Here is a 16,178-nt window from a genome sequence, read left to right on the forward strand (position 1 = left end):
TGAGTCAGGCTAAGGAAGCTCTCTGAACCTCAGCTTCCTCATCTGTAAAATGAAGATAATGCTACTTCCCTCTGGGTAATTGTGAAAGTCCAGTGAGTATTGATAGAGAGACAGCACTCATCCTGGTGCTTAGCACAGTGCACACTCAGCCATGTGTCATCTCGGGGCCAAAGCTGGACAACTCTCTCGCTGAGCCTGCTGGGAAACGGGCCCTCTGCAAACTGCTACGACTCCTCTATGAGGCAGTTTGGCAGTACCTATCTAACCTCACAAAAGCACACGCCCCTTGAGCATTTCCACGTCTAAGAATTAATCCCACGGAGGAACACACCCAGGTTCACGGAAGGCCTGGCTGCTCCCATGGGAGCCACCTGGGGAAGGCGAAAGGATGGGGGGGTTAGAGGATATTTCCAGAGAAACCGCCAGGCACCCAGCTGTGAGGTCATTCTTTCAAGATAGAAAGATAGGTGGATAAATAACAGCTGATTTTCACAAATACAAACTAAATTGAGAAGAAAGACAATCTCTGGGTGGTGGGATTATACATAATTTTTAAATTTTCTTCTTATGCTTTTCTAATTTCCCAGATTTCCTTCCGCTTCTAAAGTCAGGACATAGTAAATGCTATCTTTTAAAACCTATGCAGGTGATAATCTCATTTTTCCAATAATAAATGTGCTGATATATATAAAAAGCATATTAGCAGGATATAGAAGAAAAAGGTTAACAGTTGGTGCCTCTGGGTTTACAAGTAATCTTTATTTACAGTTTTCTGGGTCTGGGATTTTCTGGAACGCACCTATATTCATTGTAAAATTAGAAAAATCATTAAGTTCAGGCCTTGAGCAACACCATAGCTTTGTGGGCCTCATAGGATCAGTCAGGCGGCCCCCGCCCCTCCCCGTTTGGGGGCCACAGGCCGAGAGACACAGTGTGGAGAGGCACCGCCAGGGGGCAGCATTGCCTGCAAGGTCGCACTGCTGGACGGGACGCTTCCCCCAGCTGACAGCAGGTGGCTCAAGGCCAACACGGTATCTGGATTTTCCAGGGCAAGTCAGGATAAGGGTGGAGGAAGCCAGGGGGACAGGATCTTTCCAGCAGGTGCAAAGGAAAGACATCCTGGTTTGGCATCTGACAGGCAGAAATGGATTCATCTGCTGCGGCTCACTGTACTGGCCCCTGAAACCTGCTGGGAGGGGCAGGGTTGGAACAAAGAACCACAGAAGACCGCACCCCGTCCTACCCTCAGGGCCATCAGGGCTGTGACAGGGCCAGGGACACCAGGAAGATGAGTAGGAATTACTGCGGGGCCTTTCGAGAAGATGCCACCAGGTTCTGGGCCCAGTGGTGAGGGCCCGTCAGTGCCCGGGAAGGAGCATCATCTCCGCCTGGACGCTGGGCTCATTCTGAGGGGTTTTGTGCAGGGGAGGAAGAGCAGTACAATCCTAGGTCTGCCACTCACTATTTTCCTGACAGGCGTCAAGCCAGTTGCCCTCTCTGGGCCTCAGTTTTCTCACCTGTAAAATGGAGACAGTAAACCCCACTTTGAGGTCTTGTCATGAAGATTCAAAAGGGTAAGTGGGGAGCCCTGAGTCATGACTTCCATTCCCTTGCCCTTTTATTTCTCCACAATGACACTCAAAGGGAAAACAGACAATCAGGCTGCTTCCAGCGTGGCCATACTGTGGGCTGGGCGCCCAGCAGCTGCCCCGGAGAGTCGCCCCAGCTGGTTTCCAGGGCGCAGGACATGGCTCATCCCGCGTAATTGTAACCAAGACCAGGTTCAGCCCTCTTATTCCCGTTGAGACGGGAAATTCATTTTAATCATGTGCAATCTCCAGGAAAAAGTGAGCAAACACTTTTTAAAGTAAAGCTGAAAATAGAGGCGAAACCGTCAACTCCATTGAGATAGAAAAGTATGCAGCCTTGTGATACAAACTCTGAATGATAATTTCCACGCAGAATGCAGGAGGGGGTGCCAGGACTGTTTCCCCAGCCAAGGGGAGTAGGTGACGTGGGACACAGGGACCCTGCGCTGGCAGCTGTCCCTCTGGGCCATGGTGCAGGTGCTGGCAGTGCAGGAAGCACAGGAAGGGACCAGAACCTTCTCCAACCAGGGGGTGAGTCACACCACAAAGTCCAGTGATAACAATCCCATGAAGGGAAGATGTCACCCAGAGAGAAGCTGGGGAATTCCGACTTCCCAGCACCCCTTGGCAGCAAAATCTTGACAATGGGGAAAATGACAAAAGAATCCCAAGTGGCTAAGTAGACCCTAAAATGTGGAGGGAGGGAGAAGAGAAAAGTCACCTAGATGGTGTGGAGAGGGGAGCTGGGGGGGATGCAGAAGGAGGCAGTAGCGGGGAGGGACCATCCTCAAAAGTGGCCTGAACATTAGGGCTCCCCGCTGTGGCCCAGAGCAGGGTTTCTCACACCTGGCCGCACTCCAGTCACCCGAGGAGCGTGCCACAATTCCTACTGCTCAGGCCCCATCCAAACCAACTGCACTCCAATACCTGGGGTGGCCTGGAAACCGGCATTTTAAGCTCCCCGGGCGGTCCTGAGGTGCAGCCAGGTTTGAGGTGCTGCTCTATAGATGGAGGAGGACTTTGGAGTAATCTGATGACTTTGGAGGTACAGGGCAGGGTTTTAACACGCTGCAGTGAGGACTGTCGGCACTGGGCTGAGAGAGTGGATGCATATTCTCTCACTCAAATCTACTCCTCCGCTGGTAGCCCCACGGAGAGCGGAGAGCCTGCTGCTAACATTCACTGAGACGTTACTTTGCCCTGTCGCCTCCTTTAACCCCACAGCACCCCGGGAGACCAGTACTCTGTGACCCCACTTCACAGATGAAACACATTTTAGGAACTTGCCCAAGATCAGCCAGTTCATACATGGCAGAGGCGGAACCGATCCTCGGCATTGCATCTGGCTGGGGTGTCCCCTGGCCTATACACCAGCTGCCTGCTTGTCCTGGGGGGGGGGGGGAGTCCAGCCTGCCTGTCATCTGAGGGAGGAGACGGAGCCAGCCTCTACCCCGAGGGAACCACCCCATTCAGATGGACCTGGGAAGGAACCTGGACCGGCACTGAATGCAAACAGCAGGCGTCCCCAAGACCACGGCTCATGCGTTCTGGAGAACATGGCCCTGAAAGGATTCCCGTGTGAGTGGGGTTCAAGATTTGAAAGAAGCGGCCTCTGGAGCCCTCGGGGTGCTGTGCTCTGGCAGGAGCTGCCTCCTCCACCGTTCCTGGCTGTGAGCACACGCTCTCCCCACTCCTGCTTCCTGCCTCCAGCTCTCTGACCTGAAAAGCTCCTCATCTGGACTACAAACGTGAGGCCTGCTCCTGAAGCCATCGCCGCCCTCTCCCCCTTTCCTGACCCAACCCCACACCACGCGCCACCCCGGCAACTGCCGTGGACGCGATCTGTGCTCACCCCGCCCCTGTGAATGCTTATTTACGACAACATATATGCTCCTGGTAAGTCCATTTAGTTTGGCTTTGTCTATAAAAATGAAATCCCATCACACATATTACACTACAATCTTCATTTTCCCCGTAAGAAATAAGCCATGGGTATTTTCAAGGCTCTATATATCTTCGTAGTTCTTGTTAAGTTTCATAGAATTCTGAAATATTAATTCTCCTAATTTATTTATCATTCCTCTATGGATGAACATTTCAATTATTTCCACATTTTCGCGACTACAAAAAAAAATGCTGTCTTGGATATCCTTGAGCACAGTTCTATACTCGTGCTATTGTATTTTTTTTTTTTTAATATATCTTTATTGATTTCAGAGAGAGGAAAGGAGAGGGTAAGAGAGAGATAGAAACATCAATGATGAGAGAGTCATTGATCGAGCCCACAACCCAGGCATGTGCCCTGACGGGGAATCGAATCCTGATCGCCTGGATCCTAGGTCGACTCTCAACCGCTGAGCCACGCCCAGCTGGGTGTGCTATTGTATTTTAAGGGTGGTTTCTAGAAGCAAGATTAGCTAGGTCATAGTATGTGGGCATGTAAAATTTTAGTAATGATGATGATGGATACATGAAAGCTAACTCCTAGGTTTGCTTCTCACCTGGGCCTGTGCTGAGGGAGCTGGGGTCCCCAGGTCCCCCTGGCTCTCTGAGGCTCCTCTCTAGGCTCCAGGGCTCCAGGAGATGCAGTGCTGGGGGAATGGAGGCAGACAGGTCCTGGGGAGAAGCCAGTCCCCGTGGAGACGCAGGGTTTTCCCAAAGCTGGATGGAGGCCAGGACGACCACTCTCAGGAGGCTGCAGACTCAGCCAGGTTAGCAACTGGGTGAGCCGAGGAGGAGATTCCCAGGGGCCTGTGCCCGGCCTCCTCTGAAGGCTCGCCTTCCAGGTACCAGGAGTGCGGCTGGCTGCTGGCCTGCTGCTGTCGCCCGGCCCTCGGGTCCCAGCCCAGGACCCAGCCCTCCGCACCGGTCCCCTGAAGGGCTTCTCTTCTGTGCTTAGGGAAGCCCAGGTAACAATTCTCAGTCTCCCTGGTTTGGACAACAGATTGTGTCTCCCTCTACAAAATGTTGTTAACAAAGAGCTTCCCTGTGGATTATTTTTTCCTTCCCACAAATGCCACCCAGGTCTGAACTGGATGACGGAGGCACTTCTGGGAAATCAGAGGATGGGGATTTGGAGTTTGTTTTTAGGTCTTAGTCTGGAGCAATAATTCAAGTTTATTTCCCCCGGGGAGCACGGAGCACACGGTAAAGAAAGCAACTGGGCTCCAGAGGAGGTTGCTCGGCGGCTGGGAACAGGGCCAACAGGGACCTTTCCCTCGGCACCTGCGCGCTGGCTCTCAGGCAGCGGCTCTTCAGTCCCAGGGAGGCAGAATCCCGGCGGGACATTTGCATAACAAAAGGGGTGATTGCACCTTTCAGAGCCTCCAGTCCTTTTGTTCTCCTTTCTCACCGTTTCTGGCAGTTTTTTAAAAGGCTAAAAAATGTGGCCCAGGAGATATCAAAGCCGAAGGAAAAAGTGGGGTCCTAAAAGGGGTTAATTTGAATCATGGGCTGAAAGCCTCTCTTTTGCTTTTCCTGGGGGGGCCCTGACCCGGAGGGGGAGCCCTGACTGACAGGGGCAGGGGAGGAGCAGCCGAGTTCTTGGGCTCCTTTGTCTTTCTTCTGGGTTTTTTTTCCCGAACAGGAAGTACTGCTTCAAAGGGGAATTTAAAACATTCTGAATACACATCTTTTAAAAAAAAACAGAAACAACTGTAAAACTATCCCAAAGGCTAGAAGAGAACACCTGACAATGAACCTGAGAGGTACTTCCCGCCCAGTTGGCGAGGTGGAAAGGCGGGGACTGAGCCCCTACCCTGCACTCAGTCTTCTCAGTGTCTGTGTGGATATTGTTTCCATTCCACAGATGCAGAAACTGAGGCTTAGAGAGTTCAAAAGCGTCCCTGGAAAGTGCCTGAGGGGGGATTAAATTGAACCTCACTTTTTTTAAAATACAAAGCAAAGAAAACAATATACAAAAAGACAAGAAGAGATACTAAAAAAAAAAAAAAGAAACAAAGGGAGGGGGGAAGGACTTCTTAGACATTATAGAGAAACACTATGAAATATGAGGGCAAGGAGAAGCAGACAGGTTCTGATGTACACTCCGGGCCAGAAGCTGAGCAGCAGAAGTGGACCCAGGGGACATGGACCTCCGGCGCCTGGAGGCAAAATGTCAGCCACCTGGGGGGGACAGCACGTGTCCATCTCAAAGGACAAGGCCAAAGAGGACAGAGACAGCGCCCTGCTCTCCCGACTCCTCTTACAAGCCTGTGCAGGAGAAGTAGGATCCAGAAGAAAAGAAGTTGCAGGATATTTAGCAAAACCGGGTGAGCGAGTGTCCCAGAGCACAGGCTGCGGCAAGGTCACCTGGGCCACGGCCTTGTGGGGGCAGTGGGGGGGGGTGGGGGGGGCTTCCAGGGGCCCCAGGAACTAGGAACTACAGAGGCCAATGAGGAAGCACCTTGAGAAGGTAGAAGCACAGACCTGGGAGGGGCCTGCACCAGCTCCAATTTGCAGGTGAGTGCGAGGGGCAGAGGGGCAGCTGGGTGCCGGGGCACCTGGGCGCTGGGGGTCTGGGCACTGGGGCACCTGAGTGCTGGGGAGACTGGATGCGGGGGGGGGGGGTCTGGGCACTGGGGCGCCTGGGCATTGGGACACCTGGGCACTGGTGGGCCTGGGCACCGGGGGCCCTGGGCACTGAGGTGCCTGGGTGCTGGGGCACATGGGCACTGGGTGCCTGAGTGCTGGGGGGCCTGGGCGCTGGGGGCTCTCGGGAATGCTGAGGGAACAGACGGCATCCTGGATGCTGAGAACTGGGCGCTGCACGGGCAGGAGGGAAGTGGCTGGGTCCAGGCGGGAATGGTTTCGGGACCTGTGGGGAGGCGACCAGAGCTCTCAAAGTCCTGGCTGCCCTGAAAGATTATACTTTTTAATATTTTGAGGAAGCAACAGAAGAGAGAACCCTAGAACTGTGAAGTGACAAAGAGAAGCAGCAGCCGCTAAGGCGGGAAGACAGATTTTATTTAGGCTACGGTAGCAGGGCAGAGAGACTCCGAGCAGCAGCTCAGTCCCGGCTGAGACAGGGGTGACTGGGGCTTTCAAAGGGACAGCAGAGAGGGGCCAGGAGATGGAAAGTTACAGAAGGGAGATAAGTGGAGATTTACTGCAAGTGGTTTGGCAACATGGGTTGGGGCAATATACATGGTGTGGTTTGGCCTTACTGTGTTCTCTTGAGCAAAGACTCCACACAGGGCTGGCGTCACCTTTAGAGACGTGGCTTCATATAGGTGGAACCAGGCTAATGTTTGGCCACGTCCCTGGCCACAGTGTGGGCAAGTCCTTTGTGCTGTGGGGAGTCCACAGTCACAGTAGCTCGGAGGACTGGCTCCCCCGCCTCCTGCACAGGGTAGGAAAAAATCTTGTACTTGAGCAGAAAACCGCGCAGCATGGAGAGCTCACCCTGTGCCTTCACAGGTTCTGATTCTAGGGGAGCACTTTTACAGCTCTGTAAGTGGTCTGAAAGGCCTGGACATGCAGAGTCTGACTACACACACACACACACACACACTTCCCTTCATTCGCATCAGCACTCCTCTACTCCACAGGAATTTGCCCTTTCCTGACAGTTCCCTTTATAACATCTGTCTGGCTCCCTTGCTGATTAACGAATAGAATACAGTTTTTAACATGTGTTCATAGTTATATCTGTGTGAGTCATAATTTTCCCTGTTTTTGAAAATTATCCTTAACAAGAGAAACTTCCTCTGAAAAGTACCAGGAAACCCATCTCACATAATCAGAAAAAGACTGTGGTAAAGAAATTTAAAAAACAAACAAGATAGTTACCATCAGAGTGATATATCTATGAAAAATAATAGCACGTTAGAAATATATACCTCTAAGCATAAGAAAATGATCATCTAATATTTCAAAATTAGCTAGAAAGCTACCAAGAAAAAGGATAGCAATTAAGAAAGAACATAAAAGAGAATTGGAAAAGCTCAGGAATGAATTAGAGATAACCATTAGAATGAAAATACAAAACTTTCTAAATACCAAAGGAAATAGGAATGGAAGCCAGGCCTACCGTATTTTATAGCTTTTATTTTGTAACCACATGGATGTTTTATATAATTGTTTTTAAAAAATCAAAGCAAAATGAAAAAAGTCTCTAAAAGAAAAGCAAGCAGAAAAAAACAACAACCCTAGCTGTGTAGAAAGTTAGCAGCATAACTAGACACAGAAGGATGGTGTGAAGATACTTTTTTAAAGTAACGAAACAGAAAGATATTTTAAACTGTGTTCAGTAATCAAATATTTAGTAAAAAGATTAGCATTGTTATGTTAAACCTGTACAGGTGTGTGTATAATTATCTTATATATGTATATAGTAGGATAAAGCAAATAAATAATTAATTTCATTAGAAACCAAGGCAATTGGCATAACAGAAAAAATAAAAATATATAGAAACTGTTAAATATAAACGTTGTAATTTTTCATTTGAATTGGAAATAAATGTACGAACTCGTATTTTTTTCGCTTTCTAAAAATATTTTTTCCCACTTCTGTCCACTGAAAATAACTAGGAACAGTGACAACCAAGTAGCAATGAGCACCTTTGCACTCAGACTGTGGTCTCTAAATACCATTTCCCTCTAAAAGGAACCAGTGCTTCTTGAGAAACAGGTGTTTGAAGGTCTAGGACACGAACTGTCAGAGATAAACCTGGGACATCCTGTCATGACTGAAAGCAAGGCTCTATCAGACTATCGGGAGCACATCAACAGACACAGGAGCCTATTTGGAGGGGCTCTCATTGGCCACAGCAAGACTAATTTCAGTACCAAGAAGAATATCCACTGAAATAGGCTGAAAAATCACACAAAGTATGTGGAACCTGTAAGTTCAAAATAACAAAAAAGGGAAAAATTCTCACCGGTTCCTTTGGAAGTTGCTAGGCATGAACTCATGGTGTGAAAGCTGTTATAGGATTAAGAGTCGAGCATTTATCTCGCCTTCCTTGTATGGACTGGATTTCAGGAAAACCAAAGAGCTGATAAGGAAAACTTCTTTGTAGAATAATCATAGCCAAGAACTGATAGCCGGAGAAATTTGCAATCCCAAATGAACTAACACACCCACGGTGGGGTTTCTCAGCCTGCTCCTCATTAACCGCACCCCCCAAGGAGGCATTTTAGACCTTTTATCTCCCTAATCACACGCCCCATCCCATGAAAATTTAATACCACAGGTTACTATATATATGTTTATGTACTACGTGTATATCTATGCTTTAGAGGAATGAGATGTTTATATCTTAGAAGATGACTTTTTCAATCCCCCACCAAGAAACAACTTTTGCCTCCTTGGAGACAAGGGTCATCAGTGGTTTGATGGGGAGCTTCATCATGGCGAGATGTGACACCACCCGAGCTTGCTCCCTGCTCTCCCAAGTGCGGACCATCGGACTTGGCGGGCCCCTTGATATCAGGCGATGGGAAGGAAACAGCGCTCCCGATGAGGAACACTTGCAGAAAAAGCAACGGCTGGATTTCAATCCAACTGAATCTGTAGTCCAAATGGGTTCAGAAGCAGGAGGAAATCATCAACTTCACCCATTATATGCAAGTTCCACTGGAAAAAAAACACCCAGTGTCCTCAACAAATGAAAAAACAAAAAGGGGAGGGAGAAGGGACTCGCACAGATGGAAAGGCATTCGGGACACATCAACCGAACACAGTGTGTGGGTGTTTTGAACGTAGTTTGGGTATTAGATGCTGTTAAGGAGTTCTCATTAATTTGTTGAGTGTGGCAATGACATGTGGTTATGATTTTTTCGTTTTCCTCCTTAGAAAGTTGTGCTGTTGTATTTATGGGTAGAATCATAGGATGTCTTGACTTTGACTTAAAATATTTCAGCTCACCCCTCCCTAAAAAGTCTGGGGGTAGAGATTAAAGAAACAAGAAAGGCAGAATGTTAATTGTGGAAGCTGGGTGAAGATACAAGGGGTGTCCTTCTATTAATCTCATCTCTACTTCGTAGCATGTTTGAAAATTTTCATAATAAAAGGGTTTTAAAAAATTATTTGCTTAACCAAACATTCAAAACCAATTATAAAACAAAGAGGGCAGCTAATTGATGATGCCTCGTGGGAGTTAGGGGCCAGTGTTTCCAAAGATTTGGGTTTTACAAAGAAACTCAAAACTGCATTTTTATGGGAACTCTCCCAATGTTTAAGCTCTAGCAAAAAAAAAAAAAAAAAAAAAGAAATCTGCATTTTTCAAGAACCCTGCACACTGGCCCCTCCCGTGGACCAAGTAGCTTGTGAGCCCCCAGCCTGGGACCGTGTGGGAGAAATGCCAGAGTCCATCGCTCTGACTAAAAGCAGCCCTTTCTGCACTGGGAATAACTGTCTGCTTTTAGCTTGCAGCCTCCCGGTTATTCTTGAAATGCTAGTTTCCTTTCCCAAGGACGACTGAAACAACAAATGACTTTAAAAATGTACCTTCCAGGTCTCTTTTTCTCGCTGTTCCTGAACACTACTGTTGTTCAGGCCTCTTCCTTGGTGTCCCTGTGACACCTGCCACTGGCCGCGGGGCCTCCGTGGCTCTCCCCCTCCCCTCCCCCTCCCCTCCCCCTCAGGGCCCTGTCTGGAGTTCTTGCCTCACCCCTGTTTGCCCTGAGGCAGGAGCACCTTGGCAGATTCCAAGAACAGCAAGTGGGCAGAAGGGCTAGAACTGAGCGACTTAGAGCGGGTGGTAGGAGACAGACAGGACCAGGGAACCAGCGAGGAACTGGGTGGCGTGTGTAGAGTCTTAGCAGTCATGGGGACAGCTCTGGGTTTAGCTCCAGTACAATGGGAAGCCGTCGGAGGTCCTTGAGCGAAGGGGTGATTATTTCACTGACATTTTTGTAGCATCTCTCTTGTTTCTGGTTGGAGGAAAAAATCATAGGAGGACATGAGTAGAAGCGAGGTGACTAGTGAACTTGTGTTTCCATAAGACCTATTCTCAGAGGCTCCTTGCTCTCACCGGGACTGCTTATTGAACTTGAAAAGTGTTTGTGGTTATAAATGAAGTTAATGCCAGTGGACCCCCAGATGACAAGCTAGAACTGGGTTCCTTGCACCAGGCTTCAGGGCATTTGGTTGTCTGTTGTCCATGATGGTCCCTATGGCACCGCTTTAGTTATCACCAGGACCAGGGCCCTGGCATATGCTGTTTTAAGTGTCTGGACCTCTCTCCCTTCAGCCATTCCCACGTCTGGCTCTCCTCTTACCTCGGGTCTTAGCCTAAATGTGAGCCCTCAGAGACCTCTCCTCTCTCACATCCCATGTGAGCAGAGCTCTCCTGTTCTTCTCTGTCATTGTGCTCTGCCCCTTTTCATGGCACTTGTTCCATGTCATGCCCATGCACATACCTGCTTTCTAGACTGTGGCCTGTCTTTCCTACCAGACTGGAGAACCGTGCCTGCCACCTCCCAGCCAGGAGGAGAAAGATTCCCAGAGCCGCCGTCTAGAAGTCCTGACTAGCAGAGCTGGCGAGACTTCTTGTCAAGTAAGGAAGTAATAAACCCATGTGTGGGACACTTTTTGTTGGGTGTTTGTTAGTTACAGCCAAAAGCATCTCAATGAACACACCCATTTTACAGAAGAGGAAACTGAGTCTCGGGCTAGTGACATCACTGGAAGAAGCACTTCTGCCTCCCCCATGCTGTTCTCTCCACCAACAGGCTTTCCTCTCTCTGCCCCTACAACCTCTTGACAAGGACAGCATGGTCCTTTAAGCCTCCCTCCGAAATCCTCACTTCTAGGAGACTTCTGACCCCACCAACCATTGGGCTCTCCCTTCCCCAGCGAAATGCTGATGAGGGCCCAGCATCACCCGCCGTGGGGAGGAGTGAGAGTGGGACGAGGGGATGCTGGGAGCCCTGGGAATAAGAGCTGCTTCCAGCTCTTTCTAGAGAAAGAGAGGGCTTCGACATTTGCATTTTTAAAGGCCGTAATTATTTTTCATGCTGTAATTAGTTTTAATCACTCTATTTCCTGCTGAGCATATGTCAAAGAAGCAGCTCATTCTTTCAGAATCCTCAGCAGTAGCCATGTCCTGGGGACACCCTGGGTCTGCAGGGGAGGCTGGCCATTTCTGTGCCTTCTTAGGTGGCTCTGGGCCCCAATACAGCTAACTGGCTGTGACCTTGGGCAAGTAACCTCCCTCTGAGCCTCCCTGTGCTTCCCCAGTAAAGTGAGGCTGGTGGACTCAGCAGATCTGCCTGCCCAAGTTTTTGGGGACATCATTCTGGGATCCTGAGGCACCATAGAACCCCCCATGGAATTCTGAGTCCATTTCTGTAGCCAACTGTGCTCTCACCAGGAACTGAGAGCAACATGGAGGACCCAGGATGAGGTGGAGCCCATGAGGTGGGTTATGGTGGGAACCTCCTTCTGTGGGCCATTTTCCCCCTTGTTCTTCAGGTCTCTCAAAGACCCTGGGATACAAGGAAAATATAGTCTTTTCAACAAATTGTGTTGGGACAGCTAGATATCCTACAGAAAGGAATAAATTTGGACCCTTACCTCACGCCATATACAAAAATTAACTCACGGTGGGTGAAAGACCCAAATATAAATGCTAAAACAATAAAACCCTTAGAAGAAAACAGAGGGGTAGATCGTGGTGATCTTGGATTAGGCTATGGTTTCTTAGAAATGACACCAAAGGCACAGGCAACAACACCAAAAACAGACAAACCGAATTTCATCAAAATTATAAACATTTGTGCTTCAAAGCGTACTATCAAGAAAGTACACAGACTGGGAGAAAATACTTGCAAGTCTTATCAAAGGGACTTGTATCATACTTTGTCTAGTATGCTAACAACTCAATAATAAACATATAAACAACCCTATTAAAAAATCGGCAAGGGATTTGAATAGACATTTCTGCAAAGAAACACCTGGGAGGATGTTCAACATCATTAATCATAGAAAAGTAAACCAAAGCCACAATGAAACGCCACGTCACACCCACCAGTGACGTGCCAGCCATGAGGGAGTGGGAGCTGGGAACCCTCACAGTGCTGGCGGGAATGTAAAATGGTGCAGCTGTCGTGGAAAACAAACACGCTGCTGCGTCTCCAAAAGTTAAAGACAAGAGTCACCATGTGACCCAGCAAACCCCACTCCTATGGGTATCCTCGGGATGACTGAAACGTGTCCACACGAACATGTGAACATCAATGTTCATAGCGACATTATCCACAATTGTCAAGAAGGGGAAACAATCCAAATGTCCCTCCACCAGTGAAGAACTAAACAAAATGTGGTCTGTCCACCTGTTGGGATATTATTGGGCAATAAAAGGAAATCACGCTCTGACTGACGCTACAATGTGGATGGAGCTGGAAACGTTGTGCTCAGTGACAGAAGCAAGACACAGAAGGTCAGATATTATCTGACTTTATTCATACGAAATGCCCAGGATAGACCAACCCCCAGATATCAGTGGTTACCAGGGGATAAGGGAAGGAGGAAATAGGGAGTGACTGCTAATGGGATGGACTTTCTTCTGGGAAGGACAGAAAGTTTCTGGAATTTGCGATAATAGTTGCACAATCTTAGGAATATACTAAAAATCAGCCTTGTGACTAAACTAAGAATCACTGCAGGATAAAGGAACCCTGTGAGATCAGGCACACTCCTGGCTCCACTTCCATTGCCCCGCTGTCACCCCGGCTATGCCCCTGAACTGAGCCCCCCAACTAGCGCACTACTTCCTGGGCCCCACAGAGCACCAAGAGTGCTCCTGTCAAAATGCTAATCACCTAAGAGAAGCACCCCAGGGGCTTCCCACTACACTTGGGTCAAATCCAACCTTCCTGTGGCCTATGGGGCCCTGTGTGACCTGTGCCCTGCCTGCCTAGGCCTCACCCTCCTTCCACTTTCCGTCCTTACCATGGTCCAGGCCTCTCTGTTCCTCCAGCTCCCAGGCTAGTTCCCACTTGGGGGCCCTTCGCTTGCTGTTCTCTCTGCCAAGATTACTGTTGCCACAGATATCCACGTGGCCGACCCTCCATTCAGGCCTCAGCTCCCAAGCCACCTCCTCAGGGAGCCCCCCGCCCCAAGCAGCCTGTCCGGAGTGGACTTCCTCGCCCCGTCCACCTGCACAGCGCTTTCCCGGCCTGCACGCCCCATGCACTGCGTGTGTACTTGTTACGTACTTTCCACCTTGAGAACAGAGATCCGACACGGAGCTGGGCATGGAAGGAGGGGCTCAACAGTATGTGCCAATGAATAAAGAGTCACGGGGGGGGGGGGGTCTGCCACTCACCAGGTGCCCTTGTTTGCAAAGCTGCCTCACTGTCCTGAGCCTGTTTCCTAATCTGCTGAATGGGAGGAACCTCACAGGACCAGTTGTGGGAACTTGGTGAGATGACTCATGTGCAACCCACACAGTACTTTCTTTTCCTCTGGAATAAAATGGCCGGGTAGGAGGGACATTTGTTGTGGTTTGAGGGGACTATTTGAATAATGGACCCCATAGGAAATTTTGAATTTAGCTCCCATAATCAAAGGCCTGGCTACTCATGGACTTGGTATTGCACCGTAAATCCCGACCCAAGGAGAGCAGTGTTCTGGGCAGTAAACACATCTGCTCACCTCTGTGTCCAGGCCGGACCACTGAGAGCCGGCCCAGGGTCACAGCCCTCAGGGCCCATGTCCCCAGTGGCCACTCAAAAATGGATCCTGCCAGGATGTCCTGAGAAGCAGCAAAGCTTCATGTCACATACCTTGCTGTGAGCTTTCTTGCCTGGGAGGCAGGGAGGTAGTTCAGGGTAGGGAGGGGTTCAGAGTAGGGAGGGGCCCCCACTCCTGGGAAAGAAAAGGACCTTTTGGAAGGCGGCACTTTGTACCTTGTGTGTGATCTGCAGCAGAGCCCAGGAAGCTCTGAGCCAGGCCGCATCTGGCTGGTGCCTAAGGACAGCCCTGCTTGGCAGGAAGCTGCCTGGGCTGGCCTCCAGGAGGCCTGCTGTTCTGAGGACCTCAGGAAGCTGGGTGGCTGTGGAGCTTCTGTTGGGAGGAGAAGGGTGCTTTTCACTGACCAGGTGACCCTGGGCAAGTCACCTGAACCCACTTCCCCTCCCAGAGAGTCACCTTCCTCCTGCCGGGGACTGGAATGTAGCCAACTGCCCTGTCTCTGGTCTCTCCAGGGGAAAGGAGTCATGGCCATGGGAAGCCTCCGAAAGCCTTGTCCTGAGATGCAGTGGGCGGGCCTGGTTTCGTCTCCACTTATGCACTGGGCCACCCTGGGCAGCTCACTAACCTCTCTGAACCCCTCCCTCCTCTGAACCGCAGATATAAAACTCCACTCCACGGAACTGCCAAACGACACTGCAATGACTCCCATGGGGAAATAGTTCAGAAGAAATTATAAGAAAATCTTCAATATCAGGATGGGAAAAACTTTTTTGGATAAGACAAAAAAAAAAAAAAAAAAATGCAAACCACAAGGGAAAGGAGTTCATTCGCTTAGAATTTTAAACTTCTGAGTGAAAATGACCAACAACAAAGCGAGGTGATTAGTGAAAGGCAGGGAGAAGGTACTCGCAATGCACGTAACCAACAAAAAAGACTGATTAACAGAATTCTAGAAAGAACACCTATAAATCAAGGAGGGAAAAGCAAATAACCGAATAAAAATGGGCAAAATGAAGAAATCACTGAAGAGGAGACATCGATGACGAAACACCTGACTTCATCGGCGCTCGGCAGGTGCGATTGAAGCGAGGCTCTCACACCATCGGCCGGGCGAAGATGAGGTCTGACCAGTCGTGCTCAGGGGAGGGGAGGAACGGAGGGCTTTGGGAGAGTCTGGCATCCTCGAGGAACTGCGAAGATGCGTATGTCATGGGAGCCAACAATTCTACCCTTAAGGACATTCCCCCAACATCTTGGGTGCCTGCATAACCAGGAGAAATACCTAATGTTCGGCAACGAGACAGCATATTTTTGAGCTGAAGAAGCCAGATGCAAGAGGATACGTTCTTTTGATTCTATTACAGAAAACTCAAAACCGGGCAGAACGAAACTAGAGTGTTTAGGGAAGCTCCACCTAGGCATCTGTTCTGTGAAAAAAGAGGTGATTCGCTCGAGACAGAACCACAGTTCCCGCCGGCAGGATGGACAGGGGAGCCACTGAAAGGAACATGCAGGGGGCTTCAGGGGGCACTGGCCACTTTTTATTTGTTGACATGCATGGTGGTTACACGGATGCTCGTCTTAGAACAATTCCTCAAGCTGTACAATTGTGTTGCGTGTATTTTTCTCGATGTGTATTTTTTCACCAAGGAAAGTTTTTTAAAATATGAGAATGTCTAATGTTTATTCTCATATCCCAGTGGGTTTTCCTGCAGACTGAGGCGTGTTTCAAGAGCACTTTTCCCAGATAAAAGTATGTGCGGAGAACCCCGTGGAGAGTTCGCTGGATGAGAGGCACTGGAGGGATATGGTCACTTAAGGCCTATAGACATGGCTCAGGGACTTTGTACTGTGCAGAGCGGGAGGAAAGAAGGCTTGGGGCTTGGGGTTTGGGGGCTGCATCTGATTTAAGGGGGAAGTCTAAAGTTAAAGCCAAAATTTAGTAT

Source organism: Miniopterus natalensis, chromosome 4, assembly GCF_054644295.1.
Source record: "Miniopterus natalensis isolate mMinNat1 chromosome 4, mMinNat1.hap1, whole genome shotgun sequence".
In the NCBI taxonomy this organism is placed as follows: Eukaryota; Metazoa; Chordata; class Mammalia; order Chiroptera; family Miniopteridae; genus Miniopterus; species Miniopterus natalensis.